Genomic DNA, 15,866 nt, shown 5'->3' with positions numbered 1-15,866 from the left:
CAAATGAACGTAAAATAGCACATGACTGTTTAGCTCAATTTTTTAAACTTTACAATCAAAACTATTATTGATCTGATAATCTGTCTTCTTTGACCTTGCGTGAACTCCTCCACCTCCACGGGTTTATCAAATGTCAGAGTCTTGTCTTTGTACGTTACCAGCATTGTGGCAGGCGATCTTATTCCATGTCTCAGTCCCAGCTCCCAAAGTTGTTTACACACCGTGGCATATTGCTTCCACTGTTTGTGTACCTCTGTAGCCAAGTCATGGTGAAGCCGAACGCGAACATTCTTGTACAGGACATTTTTGTTCTGCTTTGCGGCATTAATCACAGCCGTCTTCTGTTTGTAACTCTGGAATTTCATGATCAGCGGTCTCGGAGGGTCTCCCGTGACCCTTTTAGGCCCAATCCGGTGCACCCGCTCCAACATGATGGGCTCCCGCAGGTGCATATCCGGTGCGTCTGGAAGCCAGCTCTTGAGAAAAGCGCAGATGTCGGGATTCTCAGCTCCCTCCGACAGATTCACGAGGCGCACGTTGTTTAGACGAGACCTCGTTTCCATATCGATAACCTTGTTCTAGAGGACCTGGATTCTTTTTTTCCAACTTCTCCACTCTTTCGTTCATTGCGCAGTAGTCATCAACGGACAGGCGGATCTCAGCCTGCCCGATGCTATTGGTACAATCACTTAGCTGTTTTGTTGTTTCTTCTGATGCCTTCAGTATACCATTCAATTTGCCTGTAAACTCAGACCGGAGATCAGCCACCGCCTTCAGAATCTCGTCCTTCACAAGCATGAGTTCGCTGTTACGATGTCCCCCGGAGGTTTCAGTGAGCATTTCAGCCATCTCTGTGCTAGCCTTGTTGCTAATTCTCTTGCTAGCTTCGTCTATGGAGCTAACAGTGCTCGGTCTCTGCTCCAAACATCTTCCAAAGTCAGAAGGTTTCGTTTGCGTACCCAGTTTTGCTTTATCCTTGCTATTTTTCGTAGACCCTGGCATTTTCTCTCCTTAAACAGTATCGTTTGTGCTCCTAAATATTAAGTCCACGGTCTAAAACAAGTTCATTTTGCAGAAAATAGCGGCGTTTGGATTAGCGTGGCTATCTCGATGGCGGCCATTACAGGAAGTCAAGTTGACAATTTAAAGTGTTTTTGTAAACTCCGCGGATTTGCCTGTTACAACCAGGACTGCGTACGGCAGTAGACAGAAACAGAAAGAAGAACTGGCTGCCCTTGCGTATGCTGCATCGGTACAGAAACTACCGTTGGTGCTGACAAAGTAGGAAGAGAGAGCAGCTGTTGAAAATGACCAGTCCTTCTTGATAGTTGGAGACAAACAAATTTCTGACCCCTTGAAGGCAACTGACGGACGGTTAGACGAAGTCTACGGTCTGAAACTGTGGCCATCTTGCATGTTAGCCGATATTGCAGAATATTTGCCAAGCAGGGATGGCAAATCGCTACTCCGCCGGCTGATTACAAGAAAGGTGGGTCTCACATATAACCTCTTTGGTGTCACGTTTGTTTTGATAAGTTGACAAACATACAGTGATATGTGCATGCATGCAGTTTGTTTATAGAACATGTCAATATTACAATATTACGCGCCATGTCATTCATGGCGCGACATTACAGTCATAAGCCGATGCACAAAAACAGCGCCATCAACCACATTATTATTCGGCACGGTTTCAGGATATTGACAAAATAAATGTGTGTAAGAAACTTACAATTTTAGACCATCTTTTACGTCCATCTGGATCTTTCTTTTCTGTGGGGAAATTGTGTACACTGTAAAAAAAAACTATTGTTTTTACAGGAAAACGCTGGCAGCTGTGGTTACCAGGGAATTCCTGTAAAAAATACAGCAGCACAGTAGATAACTTTACAGACGACATATGTAAATAGATTTACAGTGAATGAACCACGGCTGACTCACATAAAAAAAAAACTGTTAAATCTACAAAAAAAAGGGGAGCATAGGCTCTCCCACCGGAACCAAAGACTTTGGTTTCCCAGACGCTGCCCGGTGGGTCATGGGAATAATGCTGCTGGATTGCTAGCTGGGTTCGTTTATGGTCGGAGCTATGAGGGTATGTGATCGTCTTTGAACTTCAGACATTGGTTCTTGATTAATGAAAACATTCTTGGCAAATGCTTTTGCTTTCATCCATCTTGCGCCAGTCCAAAAATTTCACCTCTAGCGGCACAATACAAATGCCCCCAGCCATCCCTGTTAATCGTGGCTCCAGTTCAGAGAAGAAAACCCACGAAATAGAACCACATTCTTACAGATGGGCATGGAGCTACATCATATCCGGTTAGCAACGTGACCGCAACAAATTGGATTTGTTCTCAGTGTTTTGGTTTCAGCGGCTCTGCCTTCCCTTAGCAAAAAGAAGTTTATTCAAGTGTACTATGAGTATACATATTTTTACTGAAATTGAGGAAGTATACTTGAAGATGATTTTATAAACTATATTTTATATACTTAAGAATAATATAGTGAAGTATACTTGGCTTATACTGAAAAGTATAGTACTTTAGTATACTTATGTCTTTCTGCCACAAAGTACTAACACTTATTATGCACTTGGAGCAAGATATGCTAAGTCAAGCCATTGACTGAAGTAACTGAAAAGAAGTCATAAAAGTACAGTTTTTTTTCTGTGTAGTTATTTATTTTTGGTTCCAAAGGTTCACACTTTTCTTTTACCTTTTTTGACAAGGAAGGACTTTAGTTCTCAGTTGAAAATGCTATGTTTACATTTTTACAAATAAGGACTTGATCTTGGAGAGACCATTATGTTTACATTTTACATGCACTTTTTAACTTTAATTTTCTCCACAAAGGAAGGACTTTATTTCATAGGTCTTTGTTTTTGAAATGTTTGAAAATATATCAAACTTGTTTTCAACATTCTGTCTTGTGATTTTTTAAATGCATCACACTCTTGTGTACATACAGTATGAGTAACCTTTAAGAATACTTTAAAGAGTATATTTTCAGTATATAAATAGTAAGCTACAAGTAATATGCCAAGCAAAATTAAAGTATAAAAGTAAAATAGTGAAATAACCAATGTGTATAACAGTATACTTTAAGTATACGATAATAAACTAAAAATAGGGACTCAAAGTATACAACTAGTACAATGGCAGTATATCGATAAGTGCACTTGTGGTATACTTTAAGCATAGGAGAGGGATATATCAAGTACATTGATAAGTGTATGTGTGGTATACTTTAAGCATACAAGAGAGATATACCAAGTACATTGATAGTATATAGATGAGCGTACTTGTATATTTTAAAGTGTACTTTTGCAAACTTAAAACAAACTTTAAAATATACTTTTATAAACTTGAAATGTTCCAATTTAGTCCGAAAAAGAATTAAATTTGTGTACTTTCTAGTATACTAACAGTACACGGTCTGTAGTATACTTGCTATACTTATACTGAAGCATACTTAATAAAATGAACTTTAAGTATACTACTTTTTGCTAAGGGTTTGCTCGCCAATGAGGGGGCGACTGTTGGGAAGGTGTCGTAGCACGGACCCACAACAGGGGGCGCAAATGAACGGACAATGAGTAAGCCAAAAGGTAACAATTTAATGTTGTGATAATACACAACGAAATGTACAGTAATTTGCACAGTCAATAAACACCAGGTGACGTGTGGGCAGGCTCGAAAATAGAAGACCCCTGACGAGAGAGAAGCCGTGTCCCACACGGCTTCCACCACCAACGGTCTGAAGAACACCGGAGCCGCCAAGTCCCGAGTCCCCAGGTGGCCTCTGTCTTCGGCTGTCGACCCTGGTACTGCTGGCAGAAAGCAGAGATATGATGTGTGAGTGTGAGTCCGCACACTCAGTAATTCACAGTCCAAACACAGGAGGGAGCACCTCCACCTCCAATCATACACACTCGTGCAGCTCCTGGTCAACCACTTATCTGAGTTGGGGTGTGAGACAAAGCCGTCACTGTCACACCAAACGCCAATCCTCCAGATAAGGAAACACTCCAGGAAAACGGCTGCAATAGAAGTTCAGGTTAAACACACACAGTGTCAGGCAGCAGAGAAATTACCTTGTTACTGGTAGTCGATTTCTCGGCGAGGAGGTGGAGTTGCAGTCCGGCTTTTATGATGGTGATGATGACGAACGAGTGACAGCTGGTGCAGGGGATGAATGACAGCTGTCACTTCTTCTAGGTCTGGCGCCCTCTCGTGCTTGGAGCCCGCACTCCAAGCAGGGCGCCCTCTGGTGGTGGTGGGCCAGCAGTACCTCCTCTTCAGCGGCCCACACAACAGGGACTTCCGGGCTGCGAGCGCAGTAAATACCCAGCTGTGCATGGGATCTTTTATTCCTAGCTGGGGTATTCAGGCAACCAGGCTTGCTTTGAACACCCTAATTTTTTTCAAAGTAAACTCTTTAGACTGCGCAGGACACTCAGTTAAGAGCATCATGGGGGTGCCGAGAGGCAGGGGCTGGAATAGACAGCTTGCCTCGCGGTGGGCCTTCAGCTTGATCCCAAGATCCAACTATGAGCTTTTTAACTGCAGCAACTTTAGGATATGCTGTTGAAGCTGGAATTACCTTCTTGGCTGACACTAGAGAGACACAATATACTGATAAACACAGAGAGAAATTACTTTGATTTAATTGGCTGCTCACACATGTTGAATGTGTTTAGTACTAGTGAACTCTGACCTCTCCCACAATGCAGTGCATCACCTGAGACTCCGATATGGCTTATATACAATGACAATTTTTTGATGGGTAATAACTGGGTAGTCTCGTTTGAACCCCTGTGTGATACTGCAGGATTTGACCACTTCCAGGGACAGCCTGCACAAACACAGCATCACTTCTAATGGAAAAATGTTGCACTGTTTTGTTTTCAGCTGTTGTAAAAAGTGCAGGTTTTTTCAGTTCCCAGTGGAAACGGGAAGACAAGGCAAATGGGAGAGGTGTCTGTAAGTTTTAGCAAGAGTTAATGTAAATAATGATACTGGGGGCTGTCCCCGGAAGTACGTCATATGCATCATATGCTTTTTCATTTAAGCCCTTTATCGCCCACCCTTAAACAAGACTACAGTTCCCAATAACTATTCAAAATTACTCCAAAATATGACAGGAAGGGAGTGACAAGATGGCGGCCGACGGACTCACCTTTCTCAAGCATGGAGTGATCAGAACAAAAACAAACATGGCGGAAACCAAACAGTAGAACCACTGAGGTCAAGAAAGAAAAAGGTTAGTTTGTGTCATTATAGAAGCGTTTAATACACAGGGACTGTGGGAAGGGTTTTATTCTGAGGTTAGTTTGTGTGATTATAGAAACGTTTAATATACAGGGATTGTGGGAAGGGAAGGATTTTATTCTGAGGTTAATTTGTGTGATTGTAGAAGCATTTAAAACACAGGGACTGTCAAGATAAGGATTTTAATCTGAGGGCAGTTTGAGTTATTAAAGAAGCATTTAACACAGTGTTTTTTGTAAAGAAAAGGATCTTATTCTCAGGTCAGTTTATGTGATTGTAGAAGTGTTTAAAAACGGAGGTCCCCAAATTCATCTGAATGCAGGGCCACCAGACAAAAATATTTGAAGCGTGAATTACATACCGTTCCAATTAAACGCATATGTTATAGAATAGGTACATTTTAAACCTAAAATTATGTTTCAACATAATAAAATCACTCCTGCTTCATTTGCTTAAATGCAGGTTATTTATTCCACAGAACTTGTCAAATGTCAATGTGGTCTACAACTCCTGGCAAAAATGATGGAATCACCGGCCTCGGAGGATGTTCATTCAGTTGTTTAATTTTGTAGAAAAAAAAAGCAGATCAGACGACACAAAACTAAAGTAATTTCAAATGGCAACTTTCTGGCTTTAAGAAACTATAAGAAATCAGGAAAAAAAATTGTGGCAGTCAGTAACGGTTACTTTGTTAGACCAAGCAGAGGGAAAAAAATATGGAATCACTCAATTCTGAGGAATAAATTATGGAATCATGAAAAACAAAAGAACACATCACTAGTATTTTGTTGCACCACCTCTGGCTTTTATAACAGCTTGCAGTCTCTGAGGCATGGACTTAATGAGTGACAAACAGTACTCTTCATCAATCTGGCTCCAACTTTCTCTGATTGCTGTTGCCAGATCAACTTTGCAGGTTGGAGCCTTGTCATGGACCATTTTCTTCAACTTCCACCAAAGATTTTCAATTGGATTAAGATCCGAACTATTTGCAGGCCATGACATTGACCCTATGTGTCTTTTTGCAAGGACTGTTTTCACAGTTTTTGGCAAGATGCATTATCATCTTGAAAAATGATTTCATCATCCCCAAACATCCTTTCAATTGATGGGATACGTAAACTTGTGCATTTATTGATGATGTAATGACAGCCATCTCCCCAGTGCCTTCACCTGACATGCAGCCCCGTATCATCAGTGACTGTGGAAATTTACATGTTCTCTTCAGGTAGTCATCTTTATAAATCTCATTGGAACGGCATCAAACAAAAGTTCCAGCATCATCACCTTGCCCAATGAGGATTCAAGATTCATCACTGAATATGACTTTCATCCAGTCATCCACAGTCCACGATTGCTTTTCCTTAGCCCATTGTAACCTTGTTTTTTTCTGTTTAGGTGTTAATGATGGCTTTCGTTTAGCTTTTCTGTATGTAAATCCCATTTCCTTTAGGCAGTTTCTTACAGTTCGGTCACAGACGTTGACTCCAGTTTCCTCCCATTCGTTCCTCATTTGTTTTGTTGTGCATTTTTGATTTTTGAGACATATTGCTTTAAGTTTTCTGTCTTGATGCTTTGATGTCTTCCTTGGTCTACCAGTATGTTTGCCTTTAACAACCTTCCCATGTTGTTTGTATTTGGTCCAGAGTTTAGACACAGCTGACTGTGACCAACCAACATCTTTTGCAACATTGTGTGATGATTTACCCTCTTTTAAGAGTTTGATAATCCTCTCCTTTGTTTCAATTGACATCTCTCGAGTTGGAACCATGATTCATGTCAGTCCACTTGGTGCAACAGCTCTCCAAGGTGTGATCACTCCTTTTTAGATGCAAACTAACGAGCAGATCTGATTTGATGCAGGTGTTAGTTTTAGGGATGGAAATTTACAGGGTGATTCCATAATTTATTCCTCAGAATTGAGTGAGTCCATATTTGCTTCCCTAATTAAGCATACATTCCCTAATGCCAAATTACTCTGTAGATTTCCAGCAGGTAACAGAGGGAGGATTTAGCAAAACTGATAGTAATTTTAAACTGAATGACCAGTAATAATGTTTAAAATTAGGAACTGAGAGGTCACCCTCTGATTTTGGCACTGAAGAGTTGTCAATCTTGGTCATTTCCCACCCTAGATAAATCAAGGGATCAAAGAGTGAATTTTGTCCCAGTAATCAGTTGCGGTGACAAAGGTAACATGGAGGAAAATAAACTGTCCCTTGGAAGTATATCCATCTTCACTATTGATAGACACACTTGTAATGATTTGGGGAGATAAGACCATCTATCAAGATCTGACTCAATTTTATTATATATTCCGCTAAAATTTTTATTTGCAGTACTAACTAAGGAAAGAAAAATTTCCACTCCCAAGTACTTAAAGGGGAACAGAAATGCTTTTGAGAATTTGTTTGTGCATTCCTTGGTAAAAATTAACTGTTATTCATACACTTGCACAATGTTAGAGTGCAGTGTAGATAATATTATTTGAATCAAATTTGCCACTAAATTGACATGTAAATGGCCATTGGCTGAAGTCAGTGGAGGGCACTTCTGCTTGACGTCACTGGTTGGGGTCGTCCTCTGCTGGGGACGAGTGCACTTTAGTGAGTTCACTCTTGAAGTTCTATAAGTCTCGTCAAGAAACAGGTGGAATATTCCAGAAAGCTGCGCATGTTGGCAAAGCCACAAACGGAGGAACAAGGGAGACAATATTTCCTTAAGTCATTTTGGTTCTTCTTGTCACTTTGTCTGTGACATTTGGTTGATAAACAGGTGTGTTTCCTGCCCGTGCTGGTGTCATCCAAGGGCACGGATGACACTTACACACACCACTCACACACAGAGATGTGCACACACACACCACTGACTTCATCAATGAAACTCGGTCAATAAAGGGTAATTGTGTTAAAAATATATATATATATTTATACATACATACATACAGTAGTGTTCAGAATAATAGTAGTGCAATGTGACTAAAAAGATTAATCCAGGTTTTGAGTATATTTCTTGTTGTTACATGGGAAACAAGGTACCAGTAGATTCAGTAGATTCTCACAAATCCAACAAGACCAAACATTCATGGTATGCACACTCTTAAGGCTATGAAATTGGGCTATTAGTAAATAAAAAGTAGAAAAGGGTAGGAATGTGAATCGTTCAACAACTCACGATTCAGTTCGATTCCGATTCTTGGGGTGACGATTCGATTCAGAATCGATTTTCGATTCAAAGAGCTCTGAGAAATAGTTATATTACTTAAAAAATGTTTATGTTTAAGAAAATGCAGCTTTACAGGGTTAATCAAGTGATTCTAGATGTAAATTTACTTATCTGCTTTGCTCGTTCGGAGTTGGCTGGCACTTTAGCTGGTCAGTAGTCGGCAGATACCGCTGCTCCCCTCTTTTAGCACCGGGTGATGACGTAGCATATGGGCTTGCGGATTTGAAGTGTTTCCGAAGTACTTGACTTTCATTTTGCAGATTTTACACACTGCATAAGTCATGTCAAGCTCCTCCTTACGCAGCAAATAATAAAATCCAAAATGCGCCCAAACATTTGCCTTCAGCAAACACGGTGCTGGCTGAATTAGCTCTTCGTCTGCCCTGCTAAGCTACAGCCACTGAACTCTGCAGCTCACGAGTGTTTGAAGCACGCCGGAAAGCCAGAAAGTTGCCATTTGAAATGACTTTAGTTTTGTGTCATGTCTGTGATCTGCTTTTTTTCTACAAAATTAAACAATTGAATGAACATCCTCTGAGGCCGGTGATTCCATAATTTTTGCCAGGGGTTTTAGTATTTAGTTGTATAACCACAGTTTTTCATGATTTCTTCACATCTGCGAGGCATTAATTTTGTTGGTTTGCAACCAAGATTTTCCTTGTTTACTAGTGTGCTTGGGGTCATTGTCTTGTTGAAACACCCATTTCAAGGGCATGTCCTCTTCAGCATAAGGCAACATGACCTCTTCAAGTATTTTGCCATATCCAAACTGATCCATGATACCTGGTATGCGATATATAGGCCCAACACCATAGTAGGAGAAACATGCCCATATCATGATGCTTGCACCACCATTCTTCACTGTGAACTGTGGCTTGAATTCAGAGTTTGGGGGTTGTCTCACAAACTGTCTGTGGCCCTTGGACCCAAAAGAACAATTTTGCTCTCATCAGTCCACAAAATATTCCTCCATTTCTCTTTAGGCCTTCTTCTATCCATTTTGATGGTTGTTTTATGTTTTCTTCCACACATCTCTGTTTTTTTTTGTCCATTTTAAAGCATTGGAGATCACTGTAGATGAACAGCCTATAATTTTTTTGCACCTGCGTATAAGTTTTCCCCTCTCCAATCAACTTTTTAATCAAACTACGCTGTTCTTCTGAACAATGTCTTGAACGTCCCATTTTCCTCAGGCTTTCAAAGAGAAAAGCATGTTCAACAGGTGCTGGCTTCATCCTTAAATAGGGAACACCTGATTCACACCTGTTTGTTCCACAAAATTGACGAACTCACTGACTGAATGCCACACTACTATTATTGTGAACACCCCCTTTTCTACTTTTTTTTTTTACTAATAGCCCAATTTCATAGCCTTAAGAGTGTGCATATCATGAATGCTTGGTCTTGTTGGATTTGTGAGAATCTCCTGAATCTACTGGTACCTTGTTTCCCATGTAACAATAAGTAATATACTCAAAACCTGGATTAATCTTTTTAGTCACATAGCACTACTATTATTCTGAACACTACAGTATATATACATGCATACATGTTTTATAATGGTTTTAGGAGCTGTGCTGTGCTGAAAACAGCAGCAGCTCGGTTCAGCTCAGCAGCGCAGCTTAACAGCGTAGATCCATGTAGCTTTCTACACTAATATTTCAGAATGTGTTGGTGTCAGAGTAAGTTTAATACTTTCCTGATTTAATGTTAATTTTATTGGCTGTTCACCCCCAAAACATGAATCAGCTGCAAATCATGAATGATCTGCAAACCGTTAATTGCAAAACGTGAATACTGAAAAAATATCTCCCAAAACGTGAATGTGTGTCTCACAAAACATGAATATCATTCATGATATATATATTTTTTGTCAGTTTAAGTAGTTTATGGATTTGAGTTTACAGTTCAGTTATTGCAGGAAATCATGATTGCAAATCCTATCACCGCAAAAAAGATTTATTTATTTATTTATTTTTTGCAGGCTCACTACAGCCTGAGGAGGTGATCCGAGCAGCTCTCGATGGTGTGACATGCCCGGTCCTGCTGGGTGTGTCCCACTCCGGGGACAGTGTCCACCTGTCAAACTCACAGAGGACAGAAACTTTCCCCTCCGGTAAACGGCCCAATAATCTTAAGAGAAACATTGTAGAAAAACAAACAACACTAGTTTGTAACCTCAGGAAGGTAGACAACGAGCTACAACGTTATTTTTATCCATATGAACTGTCCTCTGTGCTGGAAAAATAATATTGATCTGAACGAGCAGGAAACGGAAGCACAAGGACCATCTACAAAGTGCAAAAAAAGACACCAGAAAAATATTCAATAAATTCAGGTGTGGTGTCGCCAAATTCACTGAGCACATCAATGGTCTCCTGCTGGTTATACTGTAGCACTCAGTTTGGAAAAACATCATTGTGAAAAACTTTGGAGAATTTTTTATTGCTTAAATTTTCAATAGTGTCAATGTTTTATGTTGTAGTGACACAAAATTTACTGCATGCATCAGTGGGGTCCTGCTGGTTATACGACAGCACTCAGTTTGGAAAAATGCAAAAACTGAATTTTAGTGATTTTTTTTTTTTTTTTATTAAAATAAGTCATAAAATGAGCAAGAAAATTCACTAATTCACTAAAATTCAATTGTTGCACATTTTTTCAAACTGAGTGCTATAGTATAACCTGCAGGAGACCACTGTGTTCAGTGAATTCGGTGACACCACACCTGAATTTATTGAAATCAGCATCAGCATATATGGAGCATATATATGGAGTGGGGAGTGCTATTAAAAGTGATTGGAGAGATGGATGCTGTGCGAGGGACTCCAATGAGAGAGCATATGAGAATGGGCTTAAAGGGCAACCTTGTCTGCAAGACTGGGATAAGGTGATTTTTGATGAAATAATGCCATTAGTATTTATCATTGCAATAAGATTATTGTATAATAATTTAGTAGTAAGTCCCTTCAGCTGTTCCCTTGTTTTGTGTTTTGTTTTTTGTTTGTTTTGTTTTTTTTTACTCGGACTTGCCACAGAAGATGTGAGGTGGATCTGCATGTTGATTTGACGCAATTTTAGGCCGGATGCCCTTCCTGATTTAACTACACATTACATGGAGAAATGTGACCCATTTGAAAACTTTGCAAAACCTCCCACAAATAACCGCACTGAATCCTATCAAAGGGCTTTTCTTAATATAGTGCACAGAGATGCTATATCTTTGGCAGCATGAATAACGTGGAGAAGGCGACAAGCATTATGAGAAGCAAGCTGTGATTTAATGAAACTTTTATGGTTACAGTGAACCATTTTGGCTAAATGGGGTTTTAAGGGGGAGGCCAAGACCTGGACAGATATTTTAATTTCTGAGTTTAGAATACAACCCCTGGCAATAATTATGGAATCACCGGTCTTGGAGGATGTTCATTCAGTTGTTTAATTTTGTAGAAAAAAAGCAGATCACAGACATGACACAAAACTAAAGTCATTTCAAATGGCAACTTTCTGGCTTTAAGAAACACGATAAGAAATCAAGAAGAATAATTGTGGCAGTCAGTAACGGTTACTTTTTTAGACCAAGCAGAGGGAAAAAAATATGGACTCACTCAATTCTGAGGAATAAATTATGGAATCACCCTGTAAATTTTCATCCCCAAAACTAACACCTGCATCAAATCAGATCTGCTCGTTAGTCTGCATCTAAAAAGGAGTGATCACACCTTGCAGAGCTGTTGCACCAAGTGGACTGACATGAATCATGGCTCCAACACGAGAGATGTCAATTGAAACAAAGGAGAGGATTATCAAACTCTTAAAAGAGAGTAAATCATCACGCAATGTTGCAGAAGATGTTGGTTGTTCACAGTCAGCTGTGTCTAAACTCTGGACCAAATACAAACAACATGGGAAGGTTGTTAAAGCCAAACATACTGGTAGACCAAGGAAGACATCAAAGCGTCAAGACAGAAAACTTAAAGCAATATGTCTCAAAAATCGAAAATGCACAACAAAACAAATGAGGAACGAATGGGAGGAAACTGGAGTCAACGTCTGTGACCGAACTGTAAGAAACTGCCTAAAGGAAATGGGATTTACATACAGAAAAGCTAAACGAAAGCCATCATTAACACCTAAACAGAAAAACACAAGGTTACAATGGGCTAAGGAAAAGCAATCATGGACTGTGGATGACTGGATGAAAGTCATATTCAGTGATGAATCTTGAATCTGCATTGGGCAAGGTGATGATGCTGGAACTTTTGTTTGGTGCCGTTCCAATGAGATTTATAAAGATGACTGCCAGTAGAGAACATGTAAATTTCCACAGTCATTGATGATATGGGGCTGCATGTCAGGTAAAGGCGCTGGGGAGATGGCTGTCATTACATCATCAATAAATGCACAAGTTTACGTTGATATTTTGGACACTTTTCTTATGCCATCAATTGAGAGGATGTTTGGGGATGATGAAATCATTTTTCAAGATGATAATGCATCTTGCCATAGAGCAAAAACTGAAAACATTCCTTGCAAAAAGACACATAGGGTCAGTGTCATGGCCTGCAAATAGTCCAGATCTTAATCTAATTGAAAATCTTTGGTGAAAGTTGAAGAAAATGGTCCATGACAAGGCTCCAACCTGCAAAGCTGATCTGGCAACAGCAATCAGAGAAAGTTGGAGCCAGATTGATGAAGAGTACTGTTTGTCACTCATTAAGTCCATGCCTCAGAGACTGCAAGCTGTTATAAAAGCCAGAGGTGGTGCAACAAAATACTAGTGATGTGTTGGCTCGTTCTTTTGTTTTTCATGATTCCATAATTTTTTCTTCATAATTGAGTGATTCCATATTTTTTTCCCTCTGCTTGGTCTAAAAAAGTAACCGTTACTGACTGCCACAATTTTTTTTCCTGATTTCTTAGTGTTTCTTAAAGCCAGAAAGTTGCCATTTGAAATTACTTTAGTTTTGTGTCATGTCTGTGATCTGCTTTTTTTCTACAAAATTAAACAACTGAATGAACATCCTCCGAGGCCGGTGATTCCATCATTTTTGCCAGGGGTTGTAGATAGTGTTCTGTAGTTACATTTAATCTAAATCTTTATTGGATTTAGGTAATACTACAATTAAAGCAGAATTCAAATCACTGAAGAAGGCACCAGCATCAAGAGATCTATGTATCATGGCCAAGAGGTATTGCCCTAACTCATCCCAAAAAGTGAGATAAAATTCTGGGCGGATCCCATCCCATTCCAGTGATTTGCCCTTTTTCATTACAGCCACAGCACTCTTTTACTCAGGCTGAGTAACTGGTTGAGCAAGATGCTCAGTGTCCTCTTCAGCAAGAACAGGAAGATTGAAACCTTGTAAAAAGGATTTTCATCTAGCTAAATTTTGTATGGATAAAGACCACAATAAAAAGACAAAAACTAATTTCTTTCTTTTGGGGAAGTATGTATCTTCCCTTTTGTACTAATCACTGCAATATTTGAATACTTTCCACATTTCTGTGAACCCAGTGCAAGAAGGAGGTCTGGACCCATGAAAATAGTAGTTTCTTCTGGTCCTTTGCATAAGGAATTCAGATCTTGTTTTCATTAATTTGTTCAGGCTCAATTTAACTAATGGCCCAGTCACACGCACTTAACGAAGGGTGACGAAGACCTGACGAAACAAGAAATCTGGACCTTCGTTGACTGTCGTTGGCATCGTTTAACCTTCGCGCAGCCTCGTTCCTGCAGCGGGCGCTTCAGGATTTTTGAACTGCTGAAAATTTTGAACGAAGGGCAACGAAAACCTCAATTCGTCTGTGTTTCATTTTTCTGTCGTTCTTGACGTTTTTTAAGCGTTTGTGTAGTTTTTGTAACGTTATTGTTTAATTTGACTTCGTTGGAGCAGCTGAACGTTTTCACACAGTGCAGAAGCCGGTTTGTGAGCGCTGAGGCTGCTGCTGCGTTCATGTACATCGGAAATTACAGGGCAAACTCAGCCTGCTTGCTTGGATTTTTTTGATCTGTGTGGGGGGGGGGGGGGGGGTAGCTTCAATGGGCTCAGGCACCTTACTTAGGCCAAAATTAATCTTTGTTTTTGTGGATATAATTAATTATTTTGCCACAAGCAACTGTTGAATTTGAAACAACAAAAAAGTTGTGTAATTTCCGATGGTACTTGAATGCAGCATCAGCGGCAGCAGGAGCTCCTGCGTGCGCTTATTATTTTTATTAAATATAACAATCTGAGTGTAGGAATGACAATCCAGTCCTTCTGTACATGTGGCAACAGGCAGATTAATCAAAATGATGATATAAAGAGCTGTTCTGGAAGGAATAATTCACGTTATGGATCATTGATCAGCTGGTGGAATAACCGCACATGTGAGTCAATGCGCACGTTCACACGCACTGATTAATTTAGCAGTGACCACGGCGCACTTTTTTTTTTTTTTTTAATTGGAGGAAGACGGAGCGCGCAGCATGTCAACAGACAGTGTGGATTCTGATAATGATGGACGTGATCCCTCTGGATGATGACCTCAGGTGGTCCACTGACGTGCACACAGATCTCCACAGATTCTGTTTGCAGTTTCTCCAGGACTCAGGCGCTGTGAGCTCCGTCCCAGCGCTGAGTCCTGGAACTCAGAGATGCAGACACACACTGCTGTGGCTCCAGGTGCGTTTTGTCGAGATCGTGAGCTTCGGTTTTGTTAATTTCCTCTTTTGTCCCTTTTGCGCTCTTGCTTCACAGACTGTTCGGTGATAAAAGCTCTTTCGTCCACCTTTTCTCAACGAATTGTGACGTTTTTTTTTTTACTTTTTCCCTTCGTTCAGGAATCGTCGTGTGCCGTGTGACTGGGCCATTAGTCAATTTCTTTTTTTCCTTACCTTGCTAAAACCATCCATTTGCTGTACAATTGCCTCTGTCCTGGGCTGTCCTCTGGAGTCTCTGGAGGAGGTGGCAGAGAGGAGGGTGTTAACCAAGCTCAAATCCATCATGAACAACTCCTCTCACCCTCTGCACCGGATTGTAGTGGAGCTGACCAGCTCGTTCAGTGACAGAATGAGGCACCCTCAGTGCAAGAAGGAACGATACCGCAGGTCGTTCCTCCCTGCTGCGGGTCAGGCTGTACAATAACACTGTGAAATAACCACATGCAATAATATGTCCACAAATCACGTGCAGTAACAACTCGTTTACAAATTCCTGCACTAATGTCACCTTATCACATCTAAACTCCATTTCACATAATGTAAAGAAGATGCTCCTATCTCCTTTTCAATCCCAATCATGTTTATATATATATATATGTGTGTGTGTGTGTGTGTGTATGTATATGTATATATATATGTATGTATATATGTATGTATGTATA

At 40.2% G+C, this 15,866-nt stretch overlaps 1 protein-coding gene across 3 annotated transcripts in view; it reads left to right on the top strand.

Annotated features, from left to right (window-relative positions):
* Positions 1–1,309: 1,309 nt before the first annotated feature.
* tcaim (T cell activation inhibitor, mitochondrial) overlaps positions 1,310–15,866 on the top strand; it is a 138,669-nt gene continuing 124,112 nt past the window's right edge. The window contains exons 1-2 of one of the 3 annotated variants that reach the window (XM_034173751.1): positions 1,310–1,489; positions 10,483–10,614. The gene's annotated coding sequence lies outside the window, so the exon portion shown is untranslated. Of the gene's footprint in view, positions 1,490–5,213; positions 5,262–10,482; positions 10,615–15,866 lie in introns of those variants that run through there. The other 2 variants (XM_034173750.1, XM_034173749.1) reach the window with 2 other exon arrangements.

Source organism: Thalassophryne amazonica, chromosome 7, assembly GCF_902500255.1.
Source record: "Thalassophryne amazonica chromosome 7, fThaAma1.1, whole genome shotgun sequence".
Taxonomy (NCBI): domain Eukaryota; kingdom Metazoa; phylum Chordata; class Actinopteri; order Batrachoidiformes; family Batrachoididae; genus Thalassophryne; species Thalassophryne amazonica.
The sequence above is the reverse complement of the archived record's forward strand: the minus strand, read 5'-3'. Positions and strand labels throughout refer to the sequence as shown.